The sequence below is a fragment of the Condylura cristata genome, unplaced genomic scaffold, assembly GCF_000260355.1.
Source record: "Condylura cristata isolate star-nosed mole 26May11 unplaced genomic scaffold, ConCri1.0 scaffold00027, whole genome shotgun sequence".
Lineage (NCBI taxonomy): Eukaryota > Metazoa > Chordata > Mammalia > Eulipotyphla > Talpidae > Condylura > Condylura cristata.
The window spans coordinates 5,903,834-5,918,164 of record NW_004567128.1 but is presented as its reverse complement, the minus strand read 5'-3'; the positions used below and the strand labels follow the sequence as shown (position 1 = coordinate 5,918,164).

Sequence of the window (14,331 nt, the reverse complement as noted above, 5' to 3'; positions counted from 1 at the left end):
TGCTCCCCTCTCTGTCTCTGGTGAATCCTCTCACCCTCCACATCTCTGGCCTGTACCCCAGTTCCATATGAATAAATAAATAAATATTAAAAAAAAAAAAAAAGAACCAGTTTGAACATTCAAAGTGTTCTTGAGTATCTTCAACCTGGGCTTCAAGCTGAAGGACTAGAGACATAACATACATTCCTTTAGTCTACATGTCGTCTCTAGCAGGTGTGTCACAGGTGCTAAAAGGCAGTGTGGGCCCTTACTGAGTGGCTCCCGCGAGTCCGGCAGTGTGTCTCCTACTGAAGAGGCGCAGAAGCAGTACTTTGCATCGTGCTTGATGAAAGAAAGCCTGAAGTCCGTGCTGTATTTTAAATTTTGATATCAAAAGAAGTCCCTGTCTGGCTTTCTATATATAGTGTGCCCATGGGTTCTGATCTCTGTGGGGAGTCCCTGAGTTCTATATCCATTAAGCATTTCGGGAACAGACAGGGGTGCACGGAAGGGGTAGATCACATCCTCCATACCCTTAGGCCTAAATGCTGCAAGAGCAGGCTATGAGAAGCTAAAGGATTTAACTTTGCATCATAAAAGTGGCTCACTTATTCACTCAACAAGTACTTATTGAATACCAACAGTACCCCAGACACTGGACACTAGGGATAGACGAATGGACACACAGGTTCTTTTTTACCAGGAAACCTTGAACTCCAAGAGGGAGAAAGACCAGCAGGCCATCTCAGAGCAGTTAACTTCAATGGAGTGCAGTCCCCAGACCACTCACATCAGCATCACCTAGGAACATGTCTAAATGCAGAACCTCAGGCCCTGCCTCACCCCACTGAATCTTGAAGTCTGGGAGTAGAGCCCCGGAATCTGTGACTTAACAAGCTCTAGCTTTCAAGAGGATTCAAAGCACATTCGAGTCTGAGAAACATGCAGGGTGAGACAAGCGGAAGAAAGCTCACGAGCAAAGATAGCCCAAAAGAGAGAGAATGGCCACATCCTGAAAGTTGAGCTGCACACAGATGGCAGAGGTTACCAGCCCTAAGTGGATGTTAGTGGGCAGGTCTGAAAAAGGTCCAAGCAGAAAGCAAGGCCCAGATCACAAAGGCCCAGGTACAACAGGTTAAGCAGTTTAGGCTATATTCAAAAGATAATGCAGAGCCACAGATTAAGTATTAAATGGGACACAGGAATGATCATATTTCAGCTACAGAAAGCTCCCTCAGTGAGGGGAAGAGAGGGGGTACAACAGGCGAAAAGATCAGCTATAGCCTGTCGGTCACCTGGGCCAAAGCAGAGGGCCACCACCAGAGAAAGGCCCATCCAGCTGTGGGTGGGCAGCTCAGGACTAAAGTCAGCATCTGTGGGTCCAGATGCTGGCCCCCTCTCCTCCCGATGACCCCTAAAAGTCAATTACAACAACCAACACAATTTTTCAAACAAAGACCTAAAAAGTCAGTCACCTAAGGGAGGGCATGAAAAGTAAAAGACTGTAGCTCCCTGGTGGCACAACAGGTTAAAGCGCAGCACTATGAAGTGAGCAGCAGCCACTGTAGCGCAAGTTCGATCCCCAGCCAGGGAGGTGTCGCACATGGCACAGCAGGCCTCTCCTGACCCACCCACTGCTCGCTCAGCAGTGAACTTCGTCAATCTGCTTGCTCTGCTCCCCGCTCTGTCTCTGGTGAGTCCTCTCAGTCCCTGCACCTATGGCCTGTACCCCAGTTACTGTGTGCATAAATAAATAAATCTTTTTTAAAAGGAGAGAGAGAGAAACAAAGAAATGGGGGTTGATGAGCTACAGGGCTTTAGACTTCCAAAGAAAAACCAAAAACAATGCATGCTCCACTTCCAAGTGCCCCCGAAGCCGCCCCCAGTTCAACTCCAACTCCATCTCTAGTGGTTTGTTGCTTGGGCAGAAATAGTTGCTACTTGGTGCCAATTGTGAACCCTGCCAGCAGTTTTTAAGAAAAAAAAATAAAAGGAGAAAAAGAAATCTTCCACATCTGCCTGCTTAAGCCACATACATATGGTTCATTATACAGTTTCTCTAGACACAGGAGAATTAGATTTGCTTATATTTAAAACATTCAAGCCTTTGGTTTTGTTTCCAGTGAAATGCAAATATTTGGCACTGCAAGTTATTATCTCTGGGGAGAACAGACTGTTTGAACTGAAAGAGACTTCAAAAGACTCATTAAAAAGTAATACTATTAATAAAATCCCAAAAGATGACATTTGCCCCTGAAATATCTTAAAAATCCAGCATAGCTGAAGAGCATCAATGGCAAGGAGTGGTTGGCAAGGAGAACTTAAGAAGGGTGTGTCTGTTTTTTCAGCCGTAGCACATTTGTTTAGAATCTAATCCCGTAAATGTTGTCATCCAGTCAGGTCACCGAGGGGTGCAGTGATCTTTCACAGTGTTCTTTTGTGCCTTAGTGACCAAAACACCTGGAGTAGCAAAAGCTCACACCAAAACGCAGTGGGTATGTGAGGGCGCCTGCCTGCCAGTGGTTTAGGAGTCAGACGGCCGCAGTGCAGACACTGACCCAACACCCTCTCAGAGGCAGAGAGGTGGGACTCAGCCCAAAGAGAAGGAATGGCCACCAGGCTGCAGAGACGCGACAATACCCTAGCAAATATGAATCTGCCCAAGGAAAGCTCACGGGACCTGATCACAGGGCCAGTGAGAACTGTGCTTGCGCGTGGGATTCTGATGGCTGTCCTCTCATTCACGCCCCACCAAGCTGGTAGAGAAGTGTCACTGGGTGGCTGCTCACCCAGGAATGACATTTCCAGTCATGTATTCCGCCCCACCCCCACCCCAGGTGCAGCCACATGACCGACAGCTCTCCAATGCAATACCAGCACAAGGGCCCTGCACCGTCTCCAGGCGGGACTCAGCCTGCTGAGCGGGGCACAGCAGTGCCGCAGGACAGGAGACCTGATGCCTGCATCATCATGTGGAAGAAGGTCACCTGCCAGCCCATTAGATGAGTGAGAAATCATGGCAAATCACTAAAATGTGGGGTGTGTTTGTCATAGCAGCTATTACCGTAACTAATCTACCCTTCAAGGCCCAAACGAAAGAAAAACAGAGGCCTGCCCAGTCCCCACAGAACAGCCCGAACTGCAGCAGGTGCCTCAACTGTGTAACTGGACCACCTGATGATAATGTAATGAGGCGATTAGACAACCATCTAATTCTGGCCTGCGTGCCCATGCCCCATGCCTATGCAGACTATTGATGGGGGACCATACGCAGATGCGTTTTTATGGCCCTCTTTCTGTTTGGTTAACATGTGTTCATCTCTCACAGACTCGAAGGAGATTCCAGGGAGGATGTGCAAAGTATAAAGAGGGCTTAGGGTGAGACTGGGAAAGCAGTAAAGGGAGGACTGAAGAAAAGGAGAGCTCGGCAGTTTTGTAAGCCACTCCATGTTGTACTCTACACATCTTTTCCATATTCTGTCTCCCAGCCATCTCTCACTAGACAAGGGCAGGAAGTGCTGGCTAGACCGATCGCTGCTCTCCCCCAGCACCTGGGAAAGTGGTGGTCACATGGGAGACGCTCAGTCAGTTCGCTGACTAAGCGAACAAATGATCAGACAAAAACAGAAAAAGGTTAACCTGAGCACTGCTATAATGACAAACTGAACTCCAGACGGATTTATCAAACAATGGCGTCCAGTAGTTTAGAGGCTGGGCCCTCTCCCTATGGAAATAAAGACTTTTTTTGAACTTTTTATTCTGAAATAATTACAGCTTCACAGGAAGTTGCAGTACATAACTTCTGGTTTTGTCTGTGGTTTTGTCTGTGAGTTAAAAGGAAATCCTAACAGAATAATATCTTATCAAATCTCTTCCTGGAAATAAATCCACAAAAGTGGGATTTAACCACATATTACCAAACTTACTTAGGGATCTAATTTCAACAGCTTAGAAGGCCGATTAGTGAGCTGTAGGCCTCTGAGTCTCTAATAATCCGCAGTTGCTACTTTTTAAGACAGACTAATAAATTTTAAGCACAATCACCAGAGGCTTAGGAGGATATTAAGGAGCACATAGTCGTTATTTCGCTAGACTGTAAGCACCTAAGCATGCGACCTATTTTCATCCTCAGGACAACACTGCGCACAAGTCCCATTATTCCCATTCCGCAGAACAGAATGTGAGGATTAAGGATGCAGTCCACCGCCCAGGATCCAGCAGGGCCGGAACATGAATGGAGAGCAGAGTGCGTGCTCTATGTCGGAGCACTCAATGGGACTCGCCCTCGTGTACCTGCTCATGCTAGGAACACGCCACCCTGTTCCCTTTAGGAAAGGTTACTGCAATGCCACGAATCACTGCTGCGATGTTAAAGATCAAGGACATGAACCTGGGATACGAGTGCACCATACACGCACCTTCCTCCCCACAGCCTGGCGTAGCTGTAGATGCGGCCAGTGCCTTAGCAAACAATACAGAGCACCATCTTAATTCTCACACGCTCTCTGCTTGTAAGACTGGCATGTTTTCACACCGGGAAGGCACCCTGAAATAACCATGAAGTATTCACTCATTCCACTGCTATTCCAGTTTGCAGTACACTATTTTGATTCATGTAAAAAATGCTGATATGGTCTCCAATTCTTCTAGCAGGAGCCAAGACGTGCTGCTCTAAGAGGACAGCTTTCCTTTACCACAGTCAGACTTTGCTGTCTGCTCAGAAGAGGCCAGGAGAAAGTGAGAAATCAGCAGTTCAGAGGAGACTCAGCTGCGGCTGCACCAATGTTCCCAGGCCCAGCCTCCCAGCCCACGAGGCTGCCTGTCTCTCCTCCACTGTCCGCTCCTTAACATTCAAGCCGGCCTGAGGGCAGATGGGAAACAGATGCAGGCGAACTTGGCCGGAACCCAAGGCAAGCTTAAGAGGATTCGGCTACAGACTGGAGAGGTAAGAAGAATGCTGGTTCTGGTTACAGACAAACTTAGGCTCGAGTGCGGGGCCGTCCCTTACTCGTGAGTAAACTTCTAAGCCGTATGCCTGCGGGGGTCCTACCCATCCCTCCAGCCTCCTCTTCCTCCCGCTGCAGGCTCTGGCCAAATAGCTGCTTTCAGCCCTTCAACGGGGTCTTCTCTCCATGGCATCTACAATGGCTCACGCAACAGTCACTCCACCCCTCACAGCACAGCCCCCAACCGTGCAGAGGTGGGTTCGATAAGACTGCACTGTTCAAACACCTTTGGTGCTAGAATTCCAGAAGGGCTTGGTTCTACTGAAAAAACAGGAGACTGGTTCAGAAGTCCGTCACACGGAGAAAGAGACAGGAAACAAAGCATTCATTTTGCTGACTAAGGCATACCTGGTGAGGGACTGAAGCTACAAAGCTCTTATCAAAGCCAGGGGACCACCCCTTCAGCCATCCAATCCTGCTCTATGTCTTGGGGAATTATATTTGCAAGCTCAAAATAAAATTTGAAACTCCCGTGCTTCCAAAGACCCAGTAGGCTACCCACACCCCTTATTATAAACCACAGTTTGCTTAAACCAGCCAGAGGAGGGTCTGTTATCCCCACGGAAGAATCCTGACTGGTGCAGGCCCTTCTGAAACTGGAGACCTACCCTCTCCCCCGGGCCTCCAGTGCTCGGCCTCAGAGCAAGCAGCAGCGGGTGGTGGGCATTTTACTGGCCACCTCCAGTGGCCCCACTGGGGTTGAGGCTGCTGGCAGAGGCCAGCAGTGATGTGGACAGCTAAGGTTGCCCTGGCACGTTACCCAGGGCAGGCAGTCCCCGGGCCAGCATGGCGGTTCCTCCAGCTGCAGGCAGCACAGAGGTCCGTGGATCTGGTGCCTGAACAAGGAACAGACAGATCCAGTGTGAGCTATGAGCTGATGGTAAATGGTCTGGTCAGTCTGGTGCGAGGGCCCGCAGAGAGCAGACGGGGCAGGGCGGTGTGGGAAGCCTGCTCTCTGTGTCCTGCTCGATGGGACTCGTCTGGGCCCCAGCACTCGGCTCCGGAACTCCTGACTCATTTGCTCAGACTCACTGGACTCACTCACTTGGACTGGACACTTTTAGACACATCCACCAGCCACCTCTGAAGGAAAAAGAGATGCTGAAAAGCTTTGCAGAGGCACCAAAGAACTTCACACAGGCTGCACCTGTGGCCGGCCTGCTTCTGACATTGCCTGAAACGAGCACCAGGCCTCAGGCTGTTAGTTGCTACATGGGCCAACAACTCACAAAAAGCTGTAACACTAGTGACTGAGTGACTGCCTCCCCGTGCCGCTGCCTCTGGGGCTGTCTGGTTCAGGGTCCGGTGCTGTCCAGTTCAACCTTCAGACTGTTGCTGGGCTGCTGTGGCATCAGCTCAGAGACCCTGCTGCAGGGAGGTGGATCCTGGCCTGCTGCTTCCAGCCACGAGCTCCACGCCCTCATCAGCAGGACAGCACCATCTCAGATGGCCTTTGTCCAGGACCCCCGGACACTGACTGGGGCGAGATGGTGGACCAACCATGGCCTTGGAGGTCTACATTTTTCCTGCTTGTTGGATACACCCGCTGTTCCTTGAGCCTGAGTGGTCTTGTAATTGTGCGAGCGAGTGAAGAACCCACAGACTGTGACCGGTCCTGGGCCCTATCCCTTTGAGTCAAGACAGCCCTGCTGTAGTCCTGTCTCACTTTTCTAGCCACTTCATGCTGCGCGAGCCAGTCCTCCCCTTAAGCATCACTTGTTGGTGGGGTTTCCCTGCAGAAGCCACCAAGGTACTCCCAGCCATTAGGGCAAATGTCAGCTTTCCATGACACCTACAGAGCTGGCATCATCTGCGGCACAACCAGCTGCCAAGCTTCCGGGGAGCAGGAGCCGTGTTTGTAATCCTCAGATACCCCTGGCACAGTAGCTGACCCACAAAAGCACTTAGTAAGAGCTCAGAGTGGACATGGACGAGCAGCGGACACAACCTTGCCACCAGGCTGCCGGCGGGACGAAGAGACGCACAGAGGCGCAGGGGCCAAACAAGCCAGCATGTAGCAGGTTGCGCCTCTTGCCCAAACAGGCAGTAGGGCCAGAGCACTGCCCGCTCACCTGCGATGGGGGTAGGAGCCTCCCCTAGCCGCAGCTTCATCTATATTAACCAAGACCAACGTGAGCATCCCGGATGCAAACGTCACTCTCCTCTTCAGCTTAACAACATACTGCCTGGGACCAGCTCTTCAGTGGTATTTCCAACTACACCTGACAGCTAAACCAGGGCTATCTACCAAATCAACGTGGGCCCTGCCCCTTAGCAGAAAAGTTCTAGCCACCACAGCTTTCAATGCAGGGTCCACACCCGACTCCGCAAATTAAACATGACCATTGCTTTCATCAGCGGTCGAAGTGCAGATTAACCATTACACACTAGATCACTAGCGGCTGTTTCCGTCCCCAAAACACCCCTGCGAAATGGACCCTGCAAGGCCTTCACACTGCACCCCAGCACCCCAACCAATCCCAACAATTACTGAATAAATGTTTTTCTCCTACAAGCACCCATCTGTTTATATGCCAGCTCCCCTCTTCTTCTATGCGGGAGTTGCGACTCTTTCCATGAGTCAGTATCTCTTTGTTATTCTCACCTTGTAACACAAAACCTGCTTTTCCAGTCAGGGTGCCTTCTGGTGAAGAAACCAAGCAATTAATGCCACTTTGGTTAAGAAAGGTGGATACAGGGTAAACAGGAGAGGAATACAATAAAAGCCAGCTGAAAAAGCCTGTGGCTGAAGAAAGTACTTTTCAGTATTAGCTGAAATAAAATATTTCAAAAACAAAGGACAAGAAAATCTGAAAAAGAAGGCTAAGGTCAGTGAAGGAAAGTAGGAGGAAGACTTGATGCCATGTGATAGCAGGGGCCGTCAAGCAGCTGAGGGTCTTTCACTGAGAATACGGAGGCCGCATCGACACTTCCCCCCTCAGGAGATGGCCAAACTCCAGTGGGGTCAGAAATCAAAGGGGAAATGAATCCAGTGAAATGAAATGTCAGGTCCAGAACAGGCCCATGCATTCCTATGCAACTTATGAAACCAGTTCTTCCTGTTACACAGAGGCAAACACACATTCTCGCCTCCCTCCCCCTCCCCCAGTCTCAGTCTGGGGGAAGAGACTAAGAGAAGAGACTAAGCAATGCTGAGCTCAAACACACCTACGCAGGCTGTGCTGCACCTGACCGCCCCCCCGCAGCAGGTTTCCTTAGCCTTGACCGCTACCCAGACTCAGCAATCCTGCGTGACTGCATCCTGCGTGAAAGGATCAACAAGGACTCACAGCTGCGGGCGCGCGCAAGCGAGGTTTGACAGCGATCAGAAGTAAATGTGGAAGAGGCAGCGTGCAGACATGGATTCTTCAAAGGAGCCACCACGGAGCCCTCAGAAAGGGGAAGGGAGAAGGGCTCCAAATACGGAAGGGAAAAAGTGGCGAAGGCCCTCCTGGGGAAAAAAATACCCAAAGAGGCCACATGATGCCTGGACAGAATTCCAGGACCTGAAAGGTCTTCCTGGGCCTGTCTCGCCTTGGGGGCAATTTTCCTGGCCTGAGCCTGAGGGAAGTGTGTCAGAGTAGCTGAGGCAGTGCCCAAGATGTCCCACTTGTTTACATCCTGCTCATTTCAAACTCAAGAGCATCGACTCTCATGACTCAAAGCCAGCCACCTCACTGTCTCTCAGCCATGCCCTCTATTCTTCACCCTCTGTAGTCTGCCTGCCCTCAATGCTCCTCCCAGCATCCTGGTCCAGTCGACACAGAGAATATCCCTGACCCCAGAAAAAGTCCTCTCGATGCAATGTCAGTCTCCCAAAAAGACTATTTCTTCCAGTTTCCATCAAAACTCTTCCAGTGAACAACCTCTTGCAGTGACTACAGACTCCCTTCTGGCTTACACAAGCAGCTCACAGCGCTCTGTAAGTCCCTCCTTTTCACCAACCTTTACACCCACATCTTTTTCTATTTAGAGTCATTCTGAAAGAATTCCAGAAATGGACTTCTGGCCACAGGTACCTACAGTTAAGTTGGGGTGGGAACAGGACAAGAAATAAGATTGAGTGAGAATGGGGGAGAGGAGATGAGGTTAAATAAGTGTTTTCCAAGTTAGAAAGTTAGAAACTGCTGGATTAATACGGTGGCTGGCTAGCAATGTCTACTAACACTTCCCCCACCTGTTCATTCAAAATCTTGCACCAAAAACAAAGCCAAAATCCCTGAGCTGAATGGCAGGGTGATAAAGTCTCTGAATTCTGTTCATCGTTATTTTATCTTTGAAGCAGAAAAGGGTAGTGAGGAGTGAGCAGTGAAAACTCTGGAAGATCATTAAGCTCACCCCTCTAAAAAGAGAAGACAGAGCAGCGAGGATGGTTAGAGTCTGGAAAGAGAGTGTTTTGCTTTAAAATAAAAGGGTTTTTTCCCCGTGAAATCAGTTAAAAAGGTTATTTCACTAGCCAAGCCTGTCTCCCTCAAGTCAGATAAAAATATACTACATGCATTACATATGTAAGAATATCTGTATTTGTTTATATAGGAATACAATACAAAATACAACACTGGTTGTTTCTGAAATGAAAAAACCAACTAAAATGGAACTGCTGACCCTGGGCTATGTGTCACAGATAAATGAGCAGACAAACAATGAACTGTTTTTTAAGAATGAAAAACTGGAAACATCACATGTACAAGAAATATTAGAAAATTCTCACACCTCACATAATCATTGTGGGGGGGGGGAGGCACACATGAATTGAAACAGAAGTGAGAATGAACCCTAAGGCTGACCAGATGGGGGTGGGCCAGGAGCTCTGTGTGGCCCAAATGTGGAGAGCCAGGGGCAGCAGGCTGCTGTGAAGAAGCGGTGGGCAGGCAGCAAACATCAGGGCCCCAGGCCATGTCCCAGCACTTGGATGACAGGCCAAGAGCAGAGGGCAGAGTGACAGGCTCCAAGCAAGTGAGCAGGGTGACCCGTCTGTGTTCCTAAGACTGTTTTCATCTGCAATATGGCAAAGGACTTGGAGATGGCAAGAGCAGAAGCAGGAAAGGAGAGTGAGATGCTGATGTAACAGGTCTGGAGACAGAGAACGGCGTAAAAAGAGGCAGGCACAGCCCAGAGAAGCATCAGGAAGTGCTAGGGCCAGGATCTGGTAACCTAGTGGGCACATGCAAGGAGGGCAGAGCCAGACAACAGCCCACATTCTGACCACACCAATGGCAAGCTGGAGCCAGCAATGCAGAGGGAAAAAGGCTTTGTGGAATAGACATGTTAAGCCTGACCGATGAAGAGATGTGGTCTTCAGCCTCCCGTGGCTAACAAGTAGGCCCAGGGTCACCAACATTAAAGGACAAGTGAGGGGAAAGAGAACAGAAGCAGATTAGGAGGGGTACTCACAGAGGCGGGGAAACCAGGAGAGAATGGCATCACAGACACCAACTAAAGAGATCATTTTAAGAAGGTGGTCAGCACTAAAAAGCTCCCAAGAGGTCAATGAGAAAAGGACTGAACACAGGGTAGTTTTTGGCAAGTAAAGCATAAGGGGAGGCAGTGGGGAGACTGGGAGCAGAAGGGGTGATCATGAGTACGAGGCCAGCAAAATTACAAGTAACTACATTGTCTGGATGGTTAGGATAACTTGGAGAAAAAGGAAACCATAAAACGACCTATAAACACATAATAACATGGTGAAGCAGGAAAGAAGACTTCTCTCCTTACTAACCACCCACCAACATAAGTTACGCTCTGTACTGGAAATTTCCAGGGGGAAAAAAAAACCAACATCTGGGGGAAAAAAACAATTGAAATTCCTAAAATACTAAGCAAAAAAGACAACTCATTCCAATGTTGCGGTGCTGAAGCCGGCATCAGAACATCTAAAATGCCACACCCAATAGCTCTAAGATTTGGCCTGTGGTCCCTAAAAATGTGCCCTGGAGCCTAGGGCCACATCCCCTCCAAGCAGGCAGGAAGGGGAGGCAGCCACCAGCCCGTCCACATGGCAAAGGGAGGGCAGTGAGTGACCCCGGCTTCCTAGCTGCACCATTCACGAATCCCCTATCACCAAGAACCTGCACTTCAGCTCCCCTCATCTACATGACTAACGCAGGTTGGCACTTGGCTTTCTGGGACATGGAGTCCAGCCAAACCAAGCTGACAGGCATAAAAAAGAAACCTAAGAACTGAGAAAGAAAAACACATCAGCCATGAAAACCACAGACTGCAATCCCGAGAAAGGTTCCTTGCACTCATCCTCAACAGAAGGCAATGCTCCAAGCAGAGGGGCCTCCACCCGTGCCAAACATGGGGAGAATCACACAGTTGCAGATTATTACAAAGGGCTGCTGGAGCCATTCCAAGTTGTTCGTGTTACAGAATAAAAGAAGGAACCTGCCCAAGTTCATACAGAGTTTGGTTGGACCTGGGTGAAAATCTATCTGGTGTGCTCTGCAGTGTAGCTTCAGACCTTTGACTCAGCCAGCCACTACCAAAGAAATAGCTCTGCCCAGTCCCGGCTCTCCAGACTCCCTAGCTCTTGGACACCTCCCGCTGGTTACTGCAAAAGCTCAATCAATGAATTCATGACCATTCCCAAATACAATGTCCACTGTGTCATCCAGGGCTTCCTAGCTTTAGCACTGGTCCCAAGATCCTTCCAGTCCCTGAGCCAGAGACCAAGGAAACGTGAGCTGTGTTTGAACTCCACTCCTACCACTCACCCACTGTGACCTTGGGCAAATGAAATAAGGTCTTTAAAACTCAGGTTTGTTTGGCTTGTAACTTTTTTAATTATACATATATATTACATTCATTCTTGCAGTGCTTGCTCTCTCTTCTCCTCTCCCACAGAACTCCCAGCACCCAGCACCCAGCACCCATGCACCCTGTACCATCACCACAGTCCTCTGTGCTCTTCCTGTCCCTATTTTGAGCTTTCTCCTTCCTCCTCACCTGCAGAATCTCTCTGATTTATAGTTGCCTATTGATTTTGATTTTTAATTTATTATGATTACCTTTTTTCCTCCCTGGTCCCTTATTTGTTTCCCCATAGCCCTCTTATAAGTGAAACCATCTGATCTTTTTCTCTTTTTTCTGGATTATTTCACTGAGTATAATCCCTTCCAGCTCCATCCATGTTGCTGTGAATGGCCTGAGTTTTGCTTCTTTGATTGCTGTCAAACTGAGGTCTTGTCATCTATAAAATGGGATAAACAGAAATCACCTCCTAAGATAGCTACGACCATGAAAAGAGATGATGTTTGTAAGTGCTAAGGGCACAGAAAAGGTCTTTGCATGTCCGGTTCCCTCCACCTACTGGCCCCACACCCCTTCCCGTCACCTGGCTAACACTTTCTCATCTCAAGCAAATGTTATTCCCCACTAGAAGCCTGCCTTGATCAACCTTGCCTGCCAAGACCAGGTCACAACACACACAGCCTTTTCCAACCTCAAAGCCCAGTGCTATTTCTATTCACATCACAAATCGCAGTTACATATTTACTTTGTAATGGGTTGATTAATGATTATCTCCTCCAACAGTGTGGAAGTTCTGTGACGGCAGGGACCGGGAAGGTTGTATCTCATTTCTGCACTCTCAAAACAGTACCAGACACTTAGTAGGTGTTCACTAAATATTAATTGAGGGAACTGTCCAAGAAGCACGTTCATCTGCAGAAAAGGGGACCTAGATTAGAGAAATCACAGGATGTCAATCCATGTGAAGACCCATGGGCATGCCATCCAGGGGCTGGGTAGAAAGAAAGGTGGGCGGAGGGAGCCCCATCCAAGCATGGTTCGCAGTTGGCTTGACCATTCTAGCCATTCAGGACTTGGCTTCTACGGCACCTGAATAAACTGCAGAAACACACACTGCCAAGGCCCAGAGGTTCTTCAGGTGGCCCCAGTCTCGCCGACACCTTTCTTAATGTAATCATTACTCCACAGCGGGTATGAGACTCACGTTTAAAGACATATTTTTGTACCGCAGGACCCCTCAATACAGCCAACTACTACATCTGGGGCTCAGCTGAAGAAACAGCTATCTGTTCCAACTTGGGGGTAAAACTGAGCTCTACTAAACCTAAGAGAGAATGGCATCTGGCTCTTCAATACGGTGACTTTTCAAGAACTTTTTTTTTACTATACCAACATGGCAGAAACTACATTGAAGTTTCTTATTAAAACATGGTATAGCAATATTATACACTGGCACTGGATGGCCCACATTCATATTCTGGCTCTTCCACTTCATTGCTATGAATGAAACCTCAGACCCACTGTTTGACCTCTCTCAGTCAGTTCATCTCTACTAACAGGTCTAACAGACTCTCACAATTGTAGAAAACATCGAATACAAATACAGCACACCTATGGCTAAGTTATTATCGTTAATAGAGTTCTTTGCACAGAGTAGCACCTTGAAGAACTAAGTTCTCTTCCTTGCCTCACACATTCCCGGAGGGAACTCAGCAAACTCCACAATCTGCCTTGGCTTTTGTTTATTCTGCTCCAGACTTCCAGCCTGCTTCTTTATGGGGCTGTCTGGCACCACCTGCTATTTCTAGGAGAACTGCCTGCGAATAAATGATCCTTCCTCCTATGTTGGATAACTGAAATGTTATGCAAACCACTCTACTTCCTTTTATCTGCAGGGTCAGAAAGTTTTTCATGTCACGCAGACACGTGTGCACACACATACCCTTCTTTGAGAGTATGACTTCCTCAGTATGGGACTCAGAGATGCTACAAGGTAACAGGTGTTCTTTATCCAAAGGAAAACGCTGGAGAAAGGAAACTTTTCTAGGCTGTGGTACATTCAGGAGGAACTGAGATATCACCTGTGCTTTGCTTTAACATTTCTTTCATTATCAAGCACCAACAGAAAACAGTAGTTGCTGCCCCTGGAAAAATAACCACTCTCCAGACAGCACTGGAAGAGGCACTGAGAAAGAATACAGAAGAACTACCTCTGGCTTCCAAAAGCCTCCCATGTAACTGGAGACATGAAATAAATGGGAAACAGATTGCAATTACACACTGACTGGATAATGATAAATAAGGCAGAGGGAGATAGGCTATTTTGGAAAAGTAAAGTTCTCCTGCAGGAGGTGCCTAATGATTGAGTAAATGAGGGCACAAGGACATTAGGCATACCAAAGGCCAACTACCAGTCTGGATTCGTCTAGACACTGAGAAGGGGTAGAAACACGTGCAACAGATGATTTGGGGGGAAATAAAACAAACAACATAACGAGAAATACAATATTTGTATTTGAAGGTAGTTTTATATCTTCTTTGCATTAAAAAATAAAAGAGAGAGAGCCCATTATAAAAGCTGCATCCAGGGGTC

The 14,331-nt window shown here is 48.3% G+C and overlaps 1 protein-coding gene across 2 annotated transcripts in view; it reads right to left on the bottom strand.

Annotated features, from left to right (window-relative positions):
* Nucleotides 1-14,331, bottom strand: part of REPS2 (RALBP1 associated Eps domain containing 2) — a 155,954-nt gene that overhangs the window by 69,212 nt on the left and 72,411 nt on the right. The window lies entirely within an intron of this gene.